The sequence below is a fragment of the Coenobita brevimanus genome, chromosome 4 (assembly GCF_032717465.1).
Source record: "Coenobita brevimanus isolate Jiangsu-jjx chromosome 4, ASM3271746v2, whole genome shotgun sequence".
In the NCBI taxonomy this organism is placed as follows: domain Eukaryota; kingdom Metazoa; phylum Arthropoda; class Malacostraca; order Decapoda; family Coenobitidae; genus Coenobita; species Coenobita brevimanus.
The window spans coordinates 24,551,975-24,558,778 of record NC_136957.1 but is presented as its reverse complement, the minus strand read 5'-3'; the positions used below and the strand labels follow the sequence as shown (position 1 = coordinate 24,558,778).

The following is a 6,804-nucleotide window of genomic DNA, read 5'->3' as shown; positions in this document are numbered from 1 at the left end:
TTGTCACGTCGAGTAATCATCCGTAATGAAGTCTTGTGATGAAAAATTACAAAAAACTGCTGTGGTAGCATCGGGTGGCTGGTGGTGTAGCGTGGAGAGACTTTGGAGCATCCATGCGTTACACAAGGCCAAACATCTGTTGACTGCACTGACCCCTGCATAATTTATAAAATGACAACAGCACTGTACTCACATAAAATCGGGCAACAGATTACAATATGCGGTACAGGACCTGCGAAGACAACAAAATGAACAGTAAAATAACAGCCCTCAGTGCGTAATCTCAACTTGTCCCTCAACGTGGGGAGTGAGGTGCAGTTGACCTTTATAATCATGATGCTATAAATAATAAGAAATAAAATAAATTACATACCACGTTGAGTACACCGCTTCCCGTTCGATCAGCGAAGTTAAGCAACGTTGGGTCTGGTTAGTACTTGGATGGGTGACCGCCTGGGAACACCAGATGCTGTTGGCATCCCTACGTCAAGTGGGGTTGGTGGAGGATTAGTGCCCCTCCCTGTAAAACAATTAACTCTAAGCCCTTGGCCACCCTGTCTGGGATACATGGCGTCTGGCAATGAATGAATGATGATGAAAAATAAATTACTCAGAAATAAACTGATATAGAAATTAATTGATTCTGGTTACTTACTAGTTATGTGTTAAGTGGAGGGTTGAGGCTCTGTAGAAGCAGATCGTGATGAAGGACGTGGGTTGAAGAAGTTATCAATCTTCGTTTGTGTCTTCCTATTCCACTGCTCCTTAATTACTATATCTCGTAGAGTCCTCATATGCTCGTAGTAAGGTTTCATGTTGCTGTAGGGGCAGTGATCGAGGAATTTCACTAGCCAATCCATGTGCTCCCGGGCTTGTGACAATGGTAATTTTTCAGGGAGATCGTCATCATCATCACTGTTATCATCAGGGCTATCAACATTATCAGCTCCTACAACACTGTCTGCAATTTCTTTATCTATTAGGTTTTGGCATCCAGGATCATCACCATCTTCATCCAACCATTCGTCCACATCCACGAGGGTTCAGGTCTCTCCAGCAGCCAACAGAGTTTTATGATAATCCTGAGGCTGGAATCCTTCGAAGTCAAATTCAACATCGTCTGAATACAGCAAATGTTTCCAAGCATTCGATAGAGTAGTGGTTTTCAATTCTCTGCAAGCCTTTGCCCAGTTAAATATCATGGACTTAAGGTTGTAATTTCTAAGATTTTCGAGTGTCCTCTTGCCCCTTGTGTCATCAAATCTGTCCTCACTCGATTCCAACACCACCATTACTTCCTCCAAAAACTTTCCTTTGTAAAGTCTCTTACAGGCCACGATGATACCTTGGTCCATAGGTTGAATAAGAGAGGTTGTATTAGGTGGCAGAGCAAGACACCTAATTTTTCCATCTCTGCTACACAGTTTTTCAATGTTCGAGTGTGATGGGGCATTATCAAGAAGCAGTAATGCCTTAACATTTTCTGCGGGAATTTTAAGCACCTCTGTTTGATATTTTCTTACCTCAGGATCAAAATGATGGTAAAACCAGTCTGATGTTATCTCCCCAGTAAACCATGCATTTGCACTGCTGTAATAATGCACTGGGAGCTCATGCATGATATCTTTGATAGCTCGAGGTTGTTTTGATTTGCCAACAAGGACAGGCTTGAGCATGTGGCTGCCGTCGGCATTTGCGCATACGAGTGCTGATACTCTCTCCTTGCTTAATTTTCTCCCAGGGATTTTGGCTTGATTCACTGATGCCTGGGTATTTTCTGGCAAGGATCTCCAGAATATACCAGTTTCGTCTGCATTATAAACCTGACACAGACGTAAATCTGAACTATCATTGATGCCATTCAGTTTTTTTCGGAACGGTTCCACAGCTGCAGCATCAGCACTCAGGGACTCTCCACACACCTTCTTGTTCCGTATATTATGTCGTTTCCTAAATCTCCATAACCATCCACAGCTAGCTTTGAAATTGTTATGACCAAGATGTTTGGCGAGCCTTTCTGCTGCAGATTGGAGTTCAATTCCTCTCACTACCACTCCGCATGATCACTGCTGTATGTACCATTTATAAACAGCCTCTTCTAGATTCTTGTCCAATGGCATTTTTAGAGTTTTTCTTTTATTTTCACCACAGTCACTGTTTGTAACATCAAATTTTAAAGCAAACTGTCTAATTTTATCTTTGTTTTTCTTGATGTCCGACACAGTTTGTTTGCCGATACCAAACTCGTTCACGAGTTTTCCTGGCGGAACACCAGCCTCTAGTTTATCCAGTATTTTCACTTTATCTGCAATACTTAGTGTTACATGCTTCCTTTTAACACCTTTATTCATTGCAGAAACTACACTTGCATTAAGAGGGATGGTAAGGAGGATTAACTTTTGAAATACAGCGTAAAAATATAAATGGTTGGCGAACTAGTTGATAGAACGAATGCTAGCGTGTGTTTAAGCAGGCGCCCATGTTGCGACCTAGCGTGGTCCGAGACTAAACGAATGACGATCACTTTCCGCGCCGATACTGAAAATGACTTTAGAATTACTTTCAACATATTTTTGGACCTTATTATTTTTAAATTTTGTCCGAATTAACAGATATCCGGATCAAAGGGGTCCGGACCAAAGAGGTTCTACTGTATATATATATATATATATATATATATATATATATATACAATATATGTACATATATATATATATATATATATATATATATATATATATATGTATATATATATATGTATATATATATATGTATATATATATGTTTATATACATATATATATATATATATATATATATATATATATATATATATATATACAGTAACCCCTCCAATATCCGGATCAATAGAGCCATAGGCAGGTCCGGATAGTGGTCCTGTCCGGATATTGGGCCCCAGCTTATGGACTTGTACTTATGGACCCTAACTCTGAAAAACACCTATACAACTCCCTCTGGACATGCATTGCACCTATTTAAGACCCAAATCACACCAATAAGGGACATAAAAGACTGAAATAAATGCAAAAGAACCATAAAATGAGGTTTTAGAGGTGAGTTTATACAATATTAAACATTCTGGGTACTTACAAGTCCCTTGCTCTTGGACTGGTTTGAACCGCCAGTTTGCAGTCCACAGTTAATCCTCTGCACTCTAAATTCTAATTTCTTAACACTGCACAACACTGTAAATTCCCGTGTGTTCTAGTGGCAAGGTATAGCACTTTATTCACTGTTTATTCACAAAAAACAAGCACCTGTGGCTTGCACTGTTATGAGTATCTGCTCTCCATCGGAGTTAAGCTGTGACTGTTGATGTTGGTGGGGTAACAGAGTTGCCAGATCGCAACAGCCACATTACCAATCTCCTCAACTTTCATTGTCAAATATAACTTTTCATTACCAAATTCGTAAAGCTAGCATATATTCTTCACTAATTATATATACAAGTGGAAATACATGTAATCACTCTACTTATAACTAACACCATGTTGATTATTTTCACACTATGTAGGGTAGCAGATTAATCAGAGAGAGCAAACAATCCACCATCTCCATCCTGTGTATCCTCATACATGTGAAAAATCCATTTGGTAATGCATTATTCTAATTCATTACCAAACGAATTTTTCATTACCAAATTGGCCCACACTTGGTAATGAAAAATACCAAATGGCAACCTGAAAGGGGAGGGGGGAGGGGGAGGAAGGAAGGGGTGAAGGGACCATGGTGTAACAGCTGTTTGGCGCCAGGCGGGAATATCAAATTATGGGAGGGAAAAAAGTCAGATTTTTTTTCGAATTTTTTGCGGTTTTTGGCCCATTTTGGGAATATTGGGTCCCAGGAGGATTATGTCCGGTTAGTGGGGATGTTCGGATATTGGGCGTTCGGATATTAGAGGGATTACTGTATATATATATATATATATTTATATGTATATATATATATATGTCAATTTTTTAATGGTTTAAACATTTACAAAAGTGAAGAAATGGTTATACAATGAAGTATTTTCTTAAAATACATGTGCATGGGGGGTAAGGAGTTCAATTACTGGACTGGTGGAAGAGACTCAGGGAGTGCTAATGGGCCACGGATTAGGGGGCGCAATACTTTCCTTGCCCTGGGCGCTGGCAACCCACGCTACGCCACTGGGTACTCCTACCTGTATCGAATATTTTAAACCTCAGGTGAGCGATTTCTCTATGAATTTTCATTGTTTCTCACCAAAAGTGGAGGTTTGTGCCCCAAAAATTTTTTTCCAAAAATGGTCGGGATCGGGGGAAGTCAGAGGTGGAAAAGTGGTCGAGATGGGGCGGGTTAAATATGTTGCCTCGTCATTTTTAGCTGTTCTGGTGTGACAGCTCTTGTTTATTTTGTTAACATAATGGCGGAAAGGACTATTTTTTCATAAGTGTTTAACTAAACCTGGCCTAACTGAGCTTATCTGTACCTAATAATTTTAAGCTAACCTAACCTCCAGTTGGGAAATTGGGAAACAATATCCACCTTTGAGTACATTGACAGGGTTGCCAGATTGGGCTACCAGTAGCAAATTGGGCTACTTTTGGAAGCCCTGCACTTCTAAATTTTGAATTTTGCTACTTGCGACTTATAGGGCTACTTTAAAAATAAGTTGGGCTTACTTGGGCTACTAATGAGACGAAAGTCAAAGATTGATTTGTGATTATGTGTCATTTAAAATGTAATAGAATTATCTTTTGAAGACACTCAAAGGAAATGATTTATAATGTATTATATCCTCCCTCTTTAAATTTCCCGCACCCTTGTGCTCATCAAATTTTGCATCTACACATACTCTTAACTCCTGGAAGGTGTTGGTAAAATTTTGAACTAGGATGGTGGGAAGTTATATGAAGGTCAATTTTTTTTTTTTTTTTTCAATGCAAGGAAGAAGGAACTGAAAGCCAGGAGCCTGTAAACTGTTCCTTCCAAGGAGAAAAAAACAATACAGCAGCCAAATTCAAGATCCATTCATTTGAAGATGCTTGGACACACTGCATTTGAAAGACAGATCATAGGAAGTAGGAAATACATACAGAGGGAGACAGTTCCAGAGTTGACCTGTTGCATAAATGAAGGACTGGGAGTAATGGTCAACTCTTGCATTAGAGAGCTGGAAAGAAAAGGGATGAGAGTTTGTTGCTAGAAGGGTGCTACACGCCTGTTGTAGAAGTGAAGGGATGCAAGCAGACAGTTCAGAGGAGCAGTGACCATTGAAATAGCGATAGAAAAGTGATAAAGACGCAACAATGCAGCGAAGAGACAGAGGTTGAAGGGAGCCACAAAGAGGAGGAGAGTTGATGAGATGAAAAGCCTTTGACTCTACCGTATTGAGAAGTGCTGTATATGGGGACCCTCCCCACACACGAGAGGTGTACTCTACACAGGGGCAAATAAAATCTGTGTATTAAGTCAACAACTGTGCAGGGGTAGCCTAAAAAAGGTAGCTACAGAGTCAGAGTAGCACACTTAATCTCCTGGAAGTAGATTTTGCAAGAGATGCAATATGATCTTTCCAAGTTAAGCCCTGAGAGAATGATACCCCAAGTATGTTCAAGGACGATGCAGGATTAAGTTGGATATTATTAAACCTTAGTGGGTACTCCCTGGAATGATTATTGCTTCCATGGCCGGGAGCCATCTGAGTGTGCCTCGCGCATTACGGAGGTTATTCTCTCGGGCATGGAAGCATACATTCCTTTCTCATATCCTTTGACTAACGCAAGAAAGCCTTGGTTTAATCACGCTTGTTCTAATGCTGTCCGCAACAAGGAGAGGGCCTACAAAAGGTACCGGAGCCAACCCACCCCTGAATCACATCATCTTTACGTTTCTGCCCGGAATCGTGCTAAGTCTGTTCTTCGCTCTACTAAAAATAATTTCATCCATACTAAATGCTCTCAACTCTCCAACTCGAATTCTTCCCGCTCCTTCTGGCACCTTGCCAAAAATCTTTCTAACAACTTTACCTCATCATCCTTCCCTCCTCTTTTCTACTCTGATGGTTCTGTAGCTATTTCTTCTACTGATAAAGCAGATCTCTTCGCACAGACTTTCTCCTCCAATTCCACCTTAGACGATTCCGGTGCTGTTCCTCCATCACTTCTTCCCTCTGCCTTCCTCATGGCTGACATTAAAATTTCTTCAGTTGATGTATTTTCTGCCATCACTGGCCTCAGTACTAACAAGGCATATGGGCCTGATGGGGTCCCTCCTGTTGTTCTCAAGAACTGTGCTTCTGTGCTTACACCCTGCCTAGGCAAACTCTTTCGCCTTTGTCTGTCAACTTGTACCTTTCCTTCTTGCTGGAAGTTTGCTCTCATTCAGCCAGTCCCAAAGAAGGGTGACCACTCCCAACCCTCCAACTATCGTCCAATTGCTTTAACGTCCTGTATTTCAAAAGTTTTCGAGTCAATTCTTAATAGAAAAATTTTAAGGCATCTTTCCTATCACAACCTTCTTTCCGATCGTCAGTATGGGTTCCGTCAGGGACGCTCCACTGGCGATCTTCTCACCTACCTTTCAGACTCCTGGTCATCCTCCTTTCGGGACTTTGGCGAAAGCTTTGCCATTGCACTTGACATCTCAAAGGCTTTCGATCGAGTCTGGAATAAATCTTTAATTTCCAAACTGCCCTTCTACGGTTTCTATCCTTCTATCTGTGCCTTCATCGCTAGCTTCCTTTCTGGTCGTTCTATAGCCGCTGTTGTAGACGGCCATCGTTCTTCTCCTAGATCTATCAACAGTGGTGTTCCTCTGG

General features: G+C 40.8%; 1 pseudogene; it reads left to right on the top strand.

Annotated features, from left to right (window-relative positions):
- The first annotated feature begins 360 nt into the window (after positions 1 to 360).
- LOC145397063 (5S ribosomal RNA) lies at positions 361 to 478 on the top strand (annotated as a pseudogene).
- The last annotated feature ends 6,326 nt before the right edge of the window (positions 479 to 6,804 follow it).